At 37.8% G+C, this 13,572-nt stretch overlaps 1 protein-coding gene and 1 long non-coding RNA gene across 3 annotated transcripts in view; one reads left to right on the forward strand and one right to left on the reverse strand.

Annotated features, from left to right (window-relative positions):
- The window catches only part of LOC110442478 (beta,beta-carotene 15,15'-dioxygenase-like), a 14,398-nt gene extending 13,810 nt beyond the window's left edge, over positions 1 to 588 (reverse strand). The window contains exon 1 of the mRNA XM_021486114.1: positions 274 to 588. The gene's annotated coding sequence lies outside the window, so the exon portion shown is untranslated. The remainder of the gene's footprint in view (positions 1 to 273) is intronic.
- Positions 589 to 625: 37 nt separating this feature from the next.
- Positions 626 to 12,229, forward strand: LOC110442479. Of its 2 annotated transcripts, XR_002462020.1 has the most exons (6): positions 626 to 766; positions 10,043 to 10,281; positions 10,814 to 11,052; positions 11,425 to 11,469; positions 11,750 to 11,794; positions 12,158 to 12,229. It is a non-coding gene; the product is annotated as an uncharacterized LOC110442479 (long non-coding RNA). The 2 variants fall into 2 exon arrangements; XR_002462021.1 differs by having other exon boundaries at positions 627 to 766; positions 11,750 to 12,194.
- Positions 12,230 to 13,572: the final 1,343 nt, after the last annotated feature.

The following is a 13,572-nucleotide window of genomic DNA, read 5'->3' on the forward strand; positions in this document are numbered from 1 at the left end:
CCACACACACACACACACTCACAAACACCAGCCACACCCCACACCCAGAAATTTTTTCTTTAAAAATCATGCATTCTCACTTTTTTTCTCATTTTGTTCCCACATAGGCATCCCACCCCCTGAAAATTTGGAATTTGACGCTTATCCACAGGCTCATGTGAACCAAAGAACTTTGGGAGATTTACACTTTTAACTTAAAAAAAAAAGATAAAATTTATTTACAAATTTAACTTAACATGCAATTCAATCAAAATTCAATCATAATGCACCAACCTTATGTGTTTATTTTACACTTCCATTGATTTCCAGGAGCTTAAAACACCTCTCTGGATTCACAACAATATTAACTCCGCACCAATCAGTTTCCGGGCGTCTATCACCCCAGTATAAAGCTATTTGACTTTGTTTGCTAGGTTACTCGCCGTCCCGCCAAACAACAGGGGGTCAGCGTGTCCAGTTGTCTTTGTACTGGTCAGTTGGTCAGAATATATGGCTCCTCAAGCAAAGTCCGGATAACGGAGCAGACGCCTCTGACAGGGTCTAAGCGGAATCCATCTTGAACAATAACAGTGCATACTGCTGCAAGATATGTGCATTGCTGCAAGACATGTGAACGCACACATACCCTCACACTAATACATACAGCGGTAGCGGAAACAACCGATAACCGGACAAGGCTGTCTAGGCTGTAAATCATGTCAGTCTAGGCTTTAAGTCAAGGTGTGACGTGTGAACATCGATTTTACAGATGAATGCTGAATCAGGGGTAAGACACTAGAAATAACAACAGGGACATAATTTATTATTATCAGTCTTAATTTGGATACAAAATGATTATATACACCAAACACCAGACAGGTATGATACTACACACTCATGACTGGCTAATATGTATCTGCGCTACACACACCGTGTTGTTCTCCGTAATATGAAATTCACAGAAACATGAGCACTTCTTGATGGTCAGACTGGTCACACGAAATATGAAAACACTTTTGAAACAGATAAAATTGCGTTCTGTGCCTGTGACACTGATAAAATGGAAATCAGAGTCTGATTAACGGCTCTTTAAACCTATCACAATCACATTTGAACAGCTGATCGAGGGTCAAGGGATTATATTAATTAGTTGGTGACCATGGGAGAGCAGTGGCGGGTCCAGAGACCTATCTAGGGGGTTTCCAAATTTTCAGGGGGGTTTCCATGTGGGGGAAAATTGAAGAAAATGGTAGATGGGAGAACAGCATAGCTCGCTTATTGGTGATTTATGTTGTAAAATAACAAATATCAATAGAAACCAATGGACAGTGAAACCTCGATATAATGCCAGTCATTTCATTTGCCACACCTCACTTACCGCCAACATATTTCCAGGTCCCTTAGTTATGTTTTTCTTAAGAATTCCTTATACGTTCCCTCAATTTATCGCCAAACCCCTTTATAATGCAAACATTTCTTCGAAAAAATTATGGAAATATAACGGGATGTTCCTGTACTTTAACATGTAAGAAGATATGACCAGCCAACGTGATTAAGTCAACAGCGTATTGGTCGTGGTGACCGATCCAGCACTGCACAAAAATACTTGCCTAAAAACTTTAACCAAGTCCAACTAACAGGTTTTTGGCCCCTAAAGTAATGAAAATACAATTCAGAACATTGCTTACACTCCATAAAAATACTTCAACCTTATTATAGACAACAGTCCATTGATGGTGGTGATCAAACACTTCACAAAAAACTTGCCCAAAAACTTTAACTTCAAGCTTACCAAAAAACATTCACAAAGTCCAATTAAGCTGTTTTTTGCCCCTAACATATGAAAATATGGTCCAGCACATCGCTTACACTCGATATAAAAACTTGCCCAAAAACTTTAACCTCAGAAGGTGGGACGACGACGCCGACGCCTGGTTGACTACATTAGCCCCCNAAAAAAAAAGGTATTATTGGAATAAAAAAAAAACGTTGTTTAAAGTCCTCCAGTTATTGGGTGTTCATATACTATTAAAGAATTGTGTGTACTATGAAAATTCATCTACGAGGTAAACAAATTAAGGGTATTATAATGGAATATGATTGTCTTCATTCTCTGTGCATTGTCCATGATTTGTGTATTATATGTATACTGATGGTCAATGGCCTAAAGTTCGAATACAACTTGAAACTTTAAGTGCGAAGTGATTACGGAGACTCATTGTTGACAAGTTAAAAATAGCGCCATTTGTACAGTGCCTGTACGTATGCCTAGTGTAGCTAGTGCGTTAAATACAATGGAAAGTATAGCCAATGCTTCCCTAACATGTCAGGTCTCTTACAAGGGGACATATTGTCACCGATAATGTTTTCTTTATATGTAAATGACTTTGAAATTCATTTTATTAAGGATAATTGTCCCAGCATTGAAATACAATTGATCAATATATTTCTTATAATGTATGCGGACGATATGGTGTTATCTGCTGAAACTCCAGAAGGACTACAATCAATGTTGGATAGTCGGAGTGTTTACAATAAAAAATGGAATCTGGAGGTAAATATAGATAAAACCAATATGTAGTATTTAGAAATGGTGGAAATTTCAAAAACAACGAACGGTGGACACATGATAACAAACCACTTCAAGTTGTTGACGAGTTTAAGTATTTAGGTGTTCTGATGAAATATAATGGTAAATTCGTCAAACTTCAGAAACATTTAGCAGACCAGGGTAGAAAGGCTTTATTTTCACTTATGTCCTCTGTAAGAAACTATTCTTTAAGTTTAGAAACGCTTTGTTCTGTTTTTGATACATATATTAGTGGTATCCTTGGTTATGCATCAGAAATATGGGGATTCCATAATGCATATGATATAGAGAAGGTACATTTAGCATTTTGTAAGAACATTTTAGGAGTAGGAAAAAATGTACAAGTAATGATTACCATTGTTAGTTACTAGAAAATTAAGAGCTATTGAATATTGGTTAAAACTAAAGTGCACAGACAATTTTATTCTGAAGGCATGCTATGACGAGTGTGTGAGTGAAAATGATATTTGGATGGGTAATATAAAGCATGAATTGACGGTTCTAGGTGTTGAGTATTTGTTTGAAAATGATTTACCTGTATCTACTGCATATAATGTAATAAAACAAAGGTTATTAGACGTAAATAAACAAGATACGCTTAGTAGAATTAAAAACTCATCTAAAAGATTTTTGTACCAACATCTTACTGATAATTTTGGTATACAAAATCATTTATGTAAGCCTATTAAAGAAAAATATAAACGTATGATTACTAGATTTAGATTATCTGCGCATAATCTTAATATAGAGACTGGACGTCGTAGAAATATTGGTAGAGAAAATAGATTGTGTAACAGATGTAATGACGGTGAAGTAGAGGATGAATTTCATTTCATATTGAAGTGTTTATATTATAAAGAGTTAAGGGTTAGATATGTAAAAGAATTTTACTAAAGAAATCCAAGTGTGTTCAAATTGATAAAACTTTTGAGTGTAAATAATGTCAAAGAACTATGTAACACTGGGAAATACCTATACTATGCTACGAGGAAACGTGAAAACCCTTAATGTGTTCAAGTGTTGCGGGAGTGTGTGTGTGTGTGTTTCAGACTTGTATACTTGTATGCTATATGTACTTGTACTACTGATGCGCCTTTGAGTCGTATGGCTCTCGGCTAATAAAGAATCTGAATCTGAGTGGGGCTGGTGTAAGCTATTACGTAATGGGTCATGGCCTACAACAGGGTAAGACTGTGTAACACGGTGTCGTCTCACGTAGCGTACAGTTGGTATTATGCAATATGATTGAATTACAGGTAAACTATAGTCTGTATCATATATGTCCTTTACTTTAACATGAATAACACAACAATGATCGTTGCTATTAATTTATATTTATTTATCTTCGTATATATTTTGTATATATATATTTCATCTTATAAACATTCATAAATCATACACTTTATCATAAAATAACTATCCGTCATTTGCTATATATCATAAACTTACACGTAATAAATTATACACATCATCCTTAATACATACCTATTAATTCTTCACTTTGATAAATTAAACAATTCATCACAAATAACTATGTATTTTTAGAAATAAATGAATTATATACTTCCTTTTAATATTATCATTTTTCTTCATTGTCCACTTCATATTTTTAAACACTTTATCATAATATTATTATATTCATTCTTCACATTGAATGAAATTCCATTAAAGTTGGTTCTGGTAGAAAACTGTCTTTTTTTTCCGGATAAAATCATAGGCACATGGGATAACACAATTTTTTCAACAAAGCACAATAGGAATTCTAGTATCATCCTCATCCTTTCAACTGAATCACAAAGTTAATCCAAGTGTATTAAATGGGATGCAGCGTCAGCATGTTCATAAATACCTTTGTGTCCATTGCAAAATCTATCTTTCAATTGTGCAAGGTGCGAGTCGATTTGTCTATACTTCCTCCTTTTGCATCATCTGCTGGCCCCCCGCCGATGTTGGGCTTTCGTCGTCATTATCATCAAGGGCCTTTAACCAAACATCTTCAACCAAGTTAACGGGTACCCGCGCTGATATTAATGTCCCCTTGTTGGGCTCCGGGTGGGCGGTGACACAGATAGCGAACTAATTAATACACACACACGGGTAATGAAAAAAACCGAGTAAAAAAACCCACCCTACAACTACCACATTTCCACAGTTCATCATTATGTCGTCAACCACTATCGGAAAAACAGCAGCTGCATTGTCTCATCTCTTGTTGAGGAAGGGAATAAAAGGAATAGCTGGGGACGTTAAGTCCGTCAAACCTTTGGGATCAGCGTTATAGTGAAATCCCAGCCATCACTGAATAGCAGCAGGGGGTTATTCAGATGCCCTGCCCTGCGCAATGACGCTGATGCCGCCATACTGGAGTACTTCCAGGAGGAGGAGGAGGAGATCCCAGTCTCCAAGGTGCGACGGATTTTGTCCAAGAAGAACATCAAGTTGGCTCCAACAGAAACGTTTGTGCTGACCTTTGCTACCCCATCATTACCTTCGGCCGTAGTGATTGGTTACCATAGGTGCACTGCCTCCGTCTACATCCATAATTCATTCAGATGCCGTAACTGTCAGAAGTACGGGCACGATGTAGGTGGAAGACCGTTCGCCAGTATTGTGGTCGTGAAGGTCATGAGGACCAAAGCGACTGTGATATTGCCAACCTGCGTTGTATCAAATGTGAAGGAAAGCATGCTGCTTCGTCTCGATACTGTCCTGCCTGGAATCGCGAAAGAGAGATATTGCGGGTCAAATATACTCTAGAGTGTCTCCTTTCCCGAGGCTAGGAGGATATTTGAGAGCACAGACGTAGCTGCACCCTCATATGCACACGTGACTAAAGTCCGGTCGCCGGTTGACAATGTCACAGTCAAAGAAGCTTCGGTTCAAGTATCTGAGGACAGACCTGCTTGGGGCTCACAAATCCCAGACATGGCTGGCCAACAGAACTTGAGAATCATCACGTGAGATCCATCCCGTTTCACGACCAAAACGAAAACCAATAAACCTCACAAACAACTGTGGCAGGATTGAATTTCATGAAATTTAGTTGTAATGTTGTATAATAATTATTGTATAATAACATGTCCGGTATAGAGGTCAGTAGTGTGACGTTAGTATATATCTATTATCTGATTGGCTATTGGGGTTGGCGCGCGATACCTTTGTATGACTAGGTAGATGAGAGAGCGACGACAACGACGACTGACAAGAATATAAGTGAGGTATACACTCGATTTCTCGATTTATAATTAACCTGTCGATCTTTTTTATTTGTCCTTTCTCCAGAGCGGCGTGCGGTATTTCCCGCGAGTAGTATCTGATATTATTTGTACGGTATTTATATCATTTTAAGGTTCATGTAAACTGTTATGTGTGAGAAACTGTGATGATATTGAATTGATTAATTTCTTAGTATTGATAGGGAGCAATTGCAAGTTATTTACACCATAACAAGATATCAGTCTCAAGATTTCTTGGACATAATCAAACATCCTAAACAGGAATCTTCAACACTTCGTAGTTTCACAAAAACGAAACTAGAGATTTTGCTCCGCACCGAATATGAATAATTTAATAACCAGCAGAGTAATTCTTATGTTTCGTGTGGATATAAATGAAGTAAATAATTTTATTAACATGCAAATATAATTAAGTTTTTTAATCGAAAAAGTGTTATGATACCAAATTGTCATGAACTCCTTTCTGCGGAAGTATTTCCGGCATAGCACGCATGCTATTCACCTCGACAGCGATAAGTATACTACATGCTGAATTGGTGAATGTTTGAGGTTTTCAATGTGATCAGGTAAAGCCAAATGTGTGAATTACTTGTTTAATCACTGTATATTAATATAATCAATGATCGTTCCTTACAGTATCGTTATAACACGTTTATTGTAGGCGATATCGTGGTCAATTTGACAACAGGAAGTGACACTGTTTCTAAGGAAATTTTAGAATTTATAACTTTTGTAACCAATTATTTTTACATTCTGCTCACCATAATGCACTTTTGGTGTGAAATGACACAGGGTGTTACAGGTAGGTATAATTAATATTAGTATTTTTACATTCAATATCAAGTAAACATTATATGGAAGCATGGAAGAAGCATGTGTGCCTAAAGTACCGAAGCAACTCCAAAACTTACCCGTAATCGTGATGTAGGCTAGATATTGCTCTGTCTGTCAGGTCTCGCCCAGCGAGTGCCCAAATCACGCCGTCTGCTCATTTTAAGATCGCCCACCACCATTACACACACACACAATGGGGACCCCGGGCCAACTATCACACCATGAGGTTATTTAGATTATTGACAGACATTTGTGTTTCATCGTGGCTGTAAAAAAACAATAGAAATCAATAGGGAGATTTGGAGTTGCTGGTGGAAAGCATACCAAGCAGCGAATTGCCCGGAGGTCGTTGTTAGTAGGTCGCCCAAGATATTCCTATAGAGCCTTTCTTTCAAATACTAGTTTGTCCATGCGTATTAGTCGACGTCGTGTTATAAGATATCATCAACCACAGCGCCGTACTTTTATTCCATTGAAAAATCCAAATGTCGGTGGGGTAAAATACCGTATACAGAAACTGCCAAATGAACATTTCAAAGTTAAAATAAGTACTGTAAAAGACATGAATACAAATGGCTACAGGATAATAAACTTGGATTGTCTTCAGAATACTTTCAATGACATTACAAAGCATAGTGTGTTGTGTGAAGCAGCCCGGGACCTAGTACAGCAAGGTCAGTCACCTATTTACATAATGAGTGAAGCAAACACTTATGGATTAGCTTCAGTTTTAGTGTTGAAATGCCAAGATTGCCAGGAAAGATTTACATTTGCAACTAGTCTCAAGTTGAATATGAATGCCAGTGATAGTGAGGGAAGCTGCAGGTCTACATACAGGCATGATGTTAATGTGCGAGCTGTGTGGGGAAGTATCTGTACTGGAAATGGGGCTTCACGTCTGAGCGAAATACTTGCTACCATGGATTCCCCTAGTATTTCCCAGCCAGTTTTTACCAAAATAGAACAAGAGTTTGGAGATTTGTGGGAGAAAGAATTTGAAAAAGAAAGATTAGCAGCAGGAGCAAAGGAAAGACGGATAGCCATAGAGAAAGGTGACTATTGTGACGGAGTACCATGTATTACGGTAATCGCGGATGGTGGATGGAGTAAGCGAAGTCACAAGCATAGTTATAATGCCCTAGGTGGTGCAGGGGTTATCATTGGGAAAGAAACTGGACGTATTTTGCATCTGTCAATCCGTAGTAAACACTGCTATATATGTGCACACGCTGCCAATCAACAGATCATTCCAAAGCCTCCCAAATGTTTCAAAAATTGGGATCAGAGTTCGCAGGCTATGGAAGCAGACATAATTGTGGAGGGTTTTAGGAAAGCCGAGCAGATCCACGGTTTAAGATACACTAAACTAATTGCAGATGGGGATTCCTCAGTATTTGCGAAAATAAGACAAGATGTGCTGGTGTGGGGAAGCAAGGTAGAGAAAGTTGAATGTGCAAATCATATGTGCAAAGGTTTGAGGTCAAATCTAGAGAAACTGGTAGACAGTAATCCACAGTACAAAGGAAAGGATCAACTTACAAAGGCAACCAGAGTGAGAATAGTAAGTGCCGTACGGTGTGCCATCAGAATGCGTTCCCAGAACTATACCACCAACAAATACCAAGCCAGCAAGTTGTTAGCCATGACATCAGGAACAGCATTCACCACATCTTTGGAGACCACAAAAATTGTTATGATTTCTGCAAAGTAAGACCACAAGTAGAACCAGGTGTATAGGGTTCTGTGAATAAGGATGTACAAGATGATGATGATGATGATGATGAATCTGATGTCTGGGCCATGCAAGCAAAAATGTGGACTGATGGTAGCTCGATAGAGTCGCAGGAGCAATCTAGACTGGGGACATGTTTGAAGGACCTCGACACAGAGATGCGCCAGGATATATGTATTCTTCTGGATCGGATTGCCTCCAAAAGTGAATGACTGCTTGGAAATGTAACAACAAATTTAGCAGAATGCTGGATGCCTGTTAGATCAAAATTTGATGGGGGTAAACTGTATAACATTTGCAACAGGGGCTCATTGCACACCAGATGTTATGGAGGATCACTTAGGATGAACTTGGGTCCAGAATGGTCACCAATAACATGGCAGCAAGTAACTTGCACCTCCCCAGGATACCACTTCAACAAATTGTACAGTTCACGGAAACGGCAGCTCCAAATTAACACAGAGGTGAAACAGAAGCCAGCAACTAGTGCGGCTAGATGGAAAAAGAAAATGGCATTGGTAAGAGAAAGCACTGCTAAAAAGGCAAGGTTGGCATACGGTGCTGAAGCAATTGATGTGGTAGATGATGTATCTGTAGAAGAATTGGAATTGACAAAAACAACGTTTCTCAACAAACACATAAACATTTCGGACAACAAAATACAGGCTTTAGAAAGACTAACACGACAACAATTAATATCGAAAGTTTGGCAGGATGAGAGGAGGAAATGAATCACAGCATCTTTTCAGAAACCAAATATACCTATCACTCCATGAGTAAGACGACTGCTTTACGGAACATTCCGTGGAAATGCACATACGCAGAAAGGACTCCAACAGGAAAGGATAACTGTACATGAGTATACTCTTAAGAGGGCCGAGGAGGGTGTTAATGTACAAGTGAGCAACATGGGATTGGTGATATGTTGTAAAAATGAATTCCTAGGTGGAAGTCCAGATGGCAGGGTGAAGGAAATTGGTGGTGAAACAAGGCTGATTGAAATAAAAAAAACGTGTTACATTCAGCACCTATCAATCAGAATCAGGCAGTTGAAAGTAGGAAGAATGTTTGTTTATCTATAGTAGACAGCAAATTGACACTGAAAACATCTCATGATTATTATTACCAATGTCAAGGTTTACTTGGTGTAACAGAACTTCCTTGGATTGGATTTGTATTGCGTACAGTAAACCCTTATCAGATGCACATTCAGCGCATATATAGAGACACAGATTTATGGAATGATCACATCCTTCCAAAACTCACAGCTTTCTACTACAATGCTCTACTACCGGAATTGTCATCACCTCGGGAAAATAAAATTCCAGGCATAAGAGAACCCGGAATTTGGGTATGTTTAGATATAAAATCATACTTCAATTACTGTATATGTACTTATATTAGCGCAATCAGAGTTTAACGCTTAAATTGGTGCACATATCCTTGAAGGCTATCTATTTACAGGTTGGAGTAATTTTAGCGCTAATCTTGAATTAGCGCAACAACTGCAGTGCTAATATTAGACAATAGAAAGGTTTTTGCATGGTTGTAAAGCTCTTGATCATGCACTACATGAAGCATATTATTAAAATGGTATAAAATACAGTAGTGCGACAAACAAATTCAAGCACATTTTTGTATTATATCAATTTTTTCTTCATATCATTTCAGTATCAAGATACTGCAAGCGGTTCAACCAGTCGGTCAGCAAACATTGGCAAGAGGCAGCGCAACACTGCAAAGAGGCAGCAAAACAGTGGAAAGAGTCAGCAAAACAGTGGAAAAGGGCAGCAAAACAGGGGAAAGAGTCAGCAAAACAGTGGAAATAGGCAGCAAAACAGTGGAAAGAGGCAGCAAAACATATCCGCAGAGACTGTATGTAAGAAATCAGAGGAAGATAGCGTGAAAAGGTAAGCAACTATGAAGATATTATTGTTGAGTTTTTGAAGAGCTGATATCATTTATACTTATCTATCTTCACTCTGACCCTGTCCGTACTGCTACAGTGAGAAACAGCTTCAACTGCTGATGACTGCAAACCTCTCATAGCCACCTAAGGCCACACAAAGTTAATTACTTGATTAAAAGAGCGAAAATGAAGAATAAAATACCTGCCTGCCTCATCTATTTTGAAATTGTATGGTCTGAGAAACACGTAATTAACTTTGTATGGCCTAAACAAATCACAATTTGTAAATGGATTTTTCAGGTATGTAGTGAAAATGTTAACTGTTATCCTGCAAGGGTGTTTACTCCACGTAGTCATAGCCTGTTTCGTGTACCATTGAAACTGGCATGTGTATTTAATAAACCTGTAATGGGTTGAAACAACAAACCGATGGCGTCCACTTCTGGCATTAAACCCAAAATCAGAAATATGCTGATAACAAAATGTTCAACTACTATTAAAGCTCATTTAACACTCCTAATTTGTCATTTCAGAAGTGTAAGAGGAAGAACAAAATTTGTCGGCAGACGGATATTTCATTTGTGGATTAGTGATGAAGGTAGTGGCCAAAGAAAGTGGTTCTAAGGAAACGTTCTAACGGTTTTATCTGGTTCTGACGGGGACCCCAAAGCAGAGTATGAAATTTTGTACGATGATGATGATCAGCCATATGCAGTTGATAATCTGCAGCAGGTCTTTAAAGATGGAAATGTGAAGTTTATAGATTGTTGAGGTAAATAATCAATGTCCATATCTAAATGTCTACATAAAGTCAACAAAAATATAACATCTGTTTTTCGAAAAACCACAGAAATGCGCTTAACGTATGCTGGGAAAGCAATTTAAACCCAATTAAAATGGCAAGAATTAATGGTAATTTGTTTTTAAAGCAAATTATCTCCCTTAGTTTTCACACACTTGGCTTCCATACTTTTGTGAAAGAAGTTCCAACAAGTCAAATATGGCCGCCAATATTAATGATGAATTTTATAAACACATTTTTTAATTTATCAATAAAATTGTAAGAAAGAGCATAAAGTTACATCCAAGTGTCCTACTACCTCACATTAGTTGTGTAGTATAATAATAATCTCTATTTTCGTAGGTTAAGCAACACAAAGGAAGTTGGCAGTTTTTTGTGAAGGCATAGGTAAGTACAAACTTCTACAGCAGCCAAAAAGGTTTTCTATTGTGTGCATTGTGTTCCTTAGATCACAAGGAAAACATTGATAAACATTTTGTCCCACTTTATTTGATATTACATGTAATTATGGTGAAAAACACTTAGAACAAATATGACTTTATCTGAACCTTAAATAAAACATGTATGTGTGGGTACGCTGGGTTTACCTGAGTGACCGCCATTACACCGGCCGGTACGATTGTGTTTATATTCCATATCTTATGTTTTGTATCGTTAATGTTTACAGACTTGAAGATGTCTACAGAGTAATACATGAGCTGGCCACACAGAGGTGATTATTTCATTATAAGTCATAATAATCCCAATATGTATTTATCCTTTTGAATGTCCCGTCATAGTGTACGTCCGTGAATAGTTTTCACCGTTTATGAGTAACGTCAACAGTAAATGCCAAAAGGCCATACACTTATAATATATGTGTAAAGGTAAATTGTAATCCATATTGTAACTAATAGATAAGGAAATAGTATATGTCCTTTTTCCATTTCATTATTTGTTATTATATAATCCCCGGTTAAACGTATGTATTTTACAGCTAAGTGGTAATTGTCAGATTGTACTCGTATATGTTATATATGTATCGATAGCGTTATGTGTATACGTAGTTAAGTATTGTATGTTTGTATCGTTGCAGGGTAAGATTTACCTACAATAAAACCACTGGTTCGTTATCAAAATGTCGAGCTTGGGTTGTTTATTCACCTCCAAATATTCCTCGGTTTCACAACCAAAAACGACACCCCCATCAACAGTGTTTATAAAACACCTTCCTCTCCAGAAGAACCCCCTCCAAAACTTGGCCCATCTAGAGCACATATGCGTTTGCATATCCTCTGTACCTCGATCCCAACTGAGGTCAGATGCAACATCACCAACCAACAGACATAAGAAAAACATTAAAATAGCCAGTGGCAAATTTGATGGCCCCGATCTGATTGTCAACTAGGGCAAAGGATCAGAAAACCCGACACACAGGTTTAATGCCCTAGTGGATCTCTATGATGAGAAGGAGACGAATTGCCTCGACGCTTCGTGCTTCGACTTCATCGAAATCCAGTAAAAATAGGAAAACATGAACAATACAATTATCAAATGGAACATCCGCGGATTAAAGGCAAATATAGAAGAATTTCATAATCTATCAAAAGAATTTAACCCCGTCATTTTTTGTCTACCAGAAATCATGCACAAAAACCCAATCACTCTTTGAAATTTCTCACTCTACAATAACATTCCAACTGTAGGTAGCAAAGCAGCAGGTGGTGCAGCTGTAGCTGTACATAAAAATAATCCTCACAGAATGATCAAGTTAAACACAAATTTACAGGCTGTTGCTGGCTGTGCAATATTACACAGACAAATAACCGTCTGTTCAATTCATCTTCCTCTGAGTATTGTTTTCACGTGTGAGCAACTCAATAACATCGTCTCCCAACTCTTAACACCATTCATAATATCGGTGATTTTAATGGTCATAATAGCCTGAGGGGCGAGAGAGGAACACGTATTGAGGAATTTATAGATAAAAACAACTTGTGCCTTTTTAACAACAATACCCCGATCTTTTTACACCCTGCTACATGCTCCCGTACCCACATTGATCTGTCATTATGCCATCCTTCCATTCTACTTGATTATGACTGGAAGGTAAATAATGATCATTTTGGAAGTAACCACTTCCCAATTTTTCTTAAAAATATTGGAACTCCTCTTGATGACCCTCTACCTTGATGGAATGTGCACAAAGCAGATTGGGTCTAATTCTAACATATGTGCAACGAAAAGCTTACCACAGAAACATTTACTAACCTCGACGACCCAATCAAAACTTTTACTGAAACACTCACTTCTATTGCCCAAAAGATAATTCTAAAATCAGCTCCAAAACCTACGAAGTTCCTTCTATCAGAAGAATCTTTTAAAACACCCAGTAATCGGGCAGCTGCTCTAAGACGCTACTTGAATTGACCAACTGCTTCAAACCACAGTGATTTTAAAATTTGACGGGCAAAGGCTCGGCGATCAATTAAAATTGACAAAAGAAACAGC

Source organism: Mizuhopecten yessoensis, unplaced genomic scaffold (assembly GCF_002113885.1).
Source record: "Mizuhopecten yessoensis strain PY_sf001 unplaced genomic scaffold, ASM211388v2 scaffold716271, whole genome shotgun sequence".
Taxonomy (NCBI): Eukaryota; Metazoa; Mollusca; class Bivalvia; order Pectinida; family Pectinidae; genus Mizuhopecten; species Mizuhopecten yessoensis.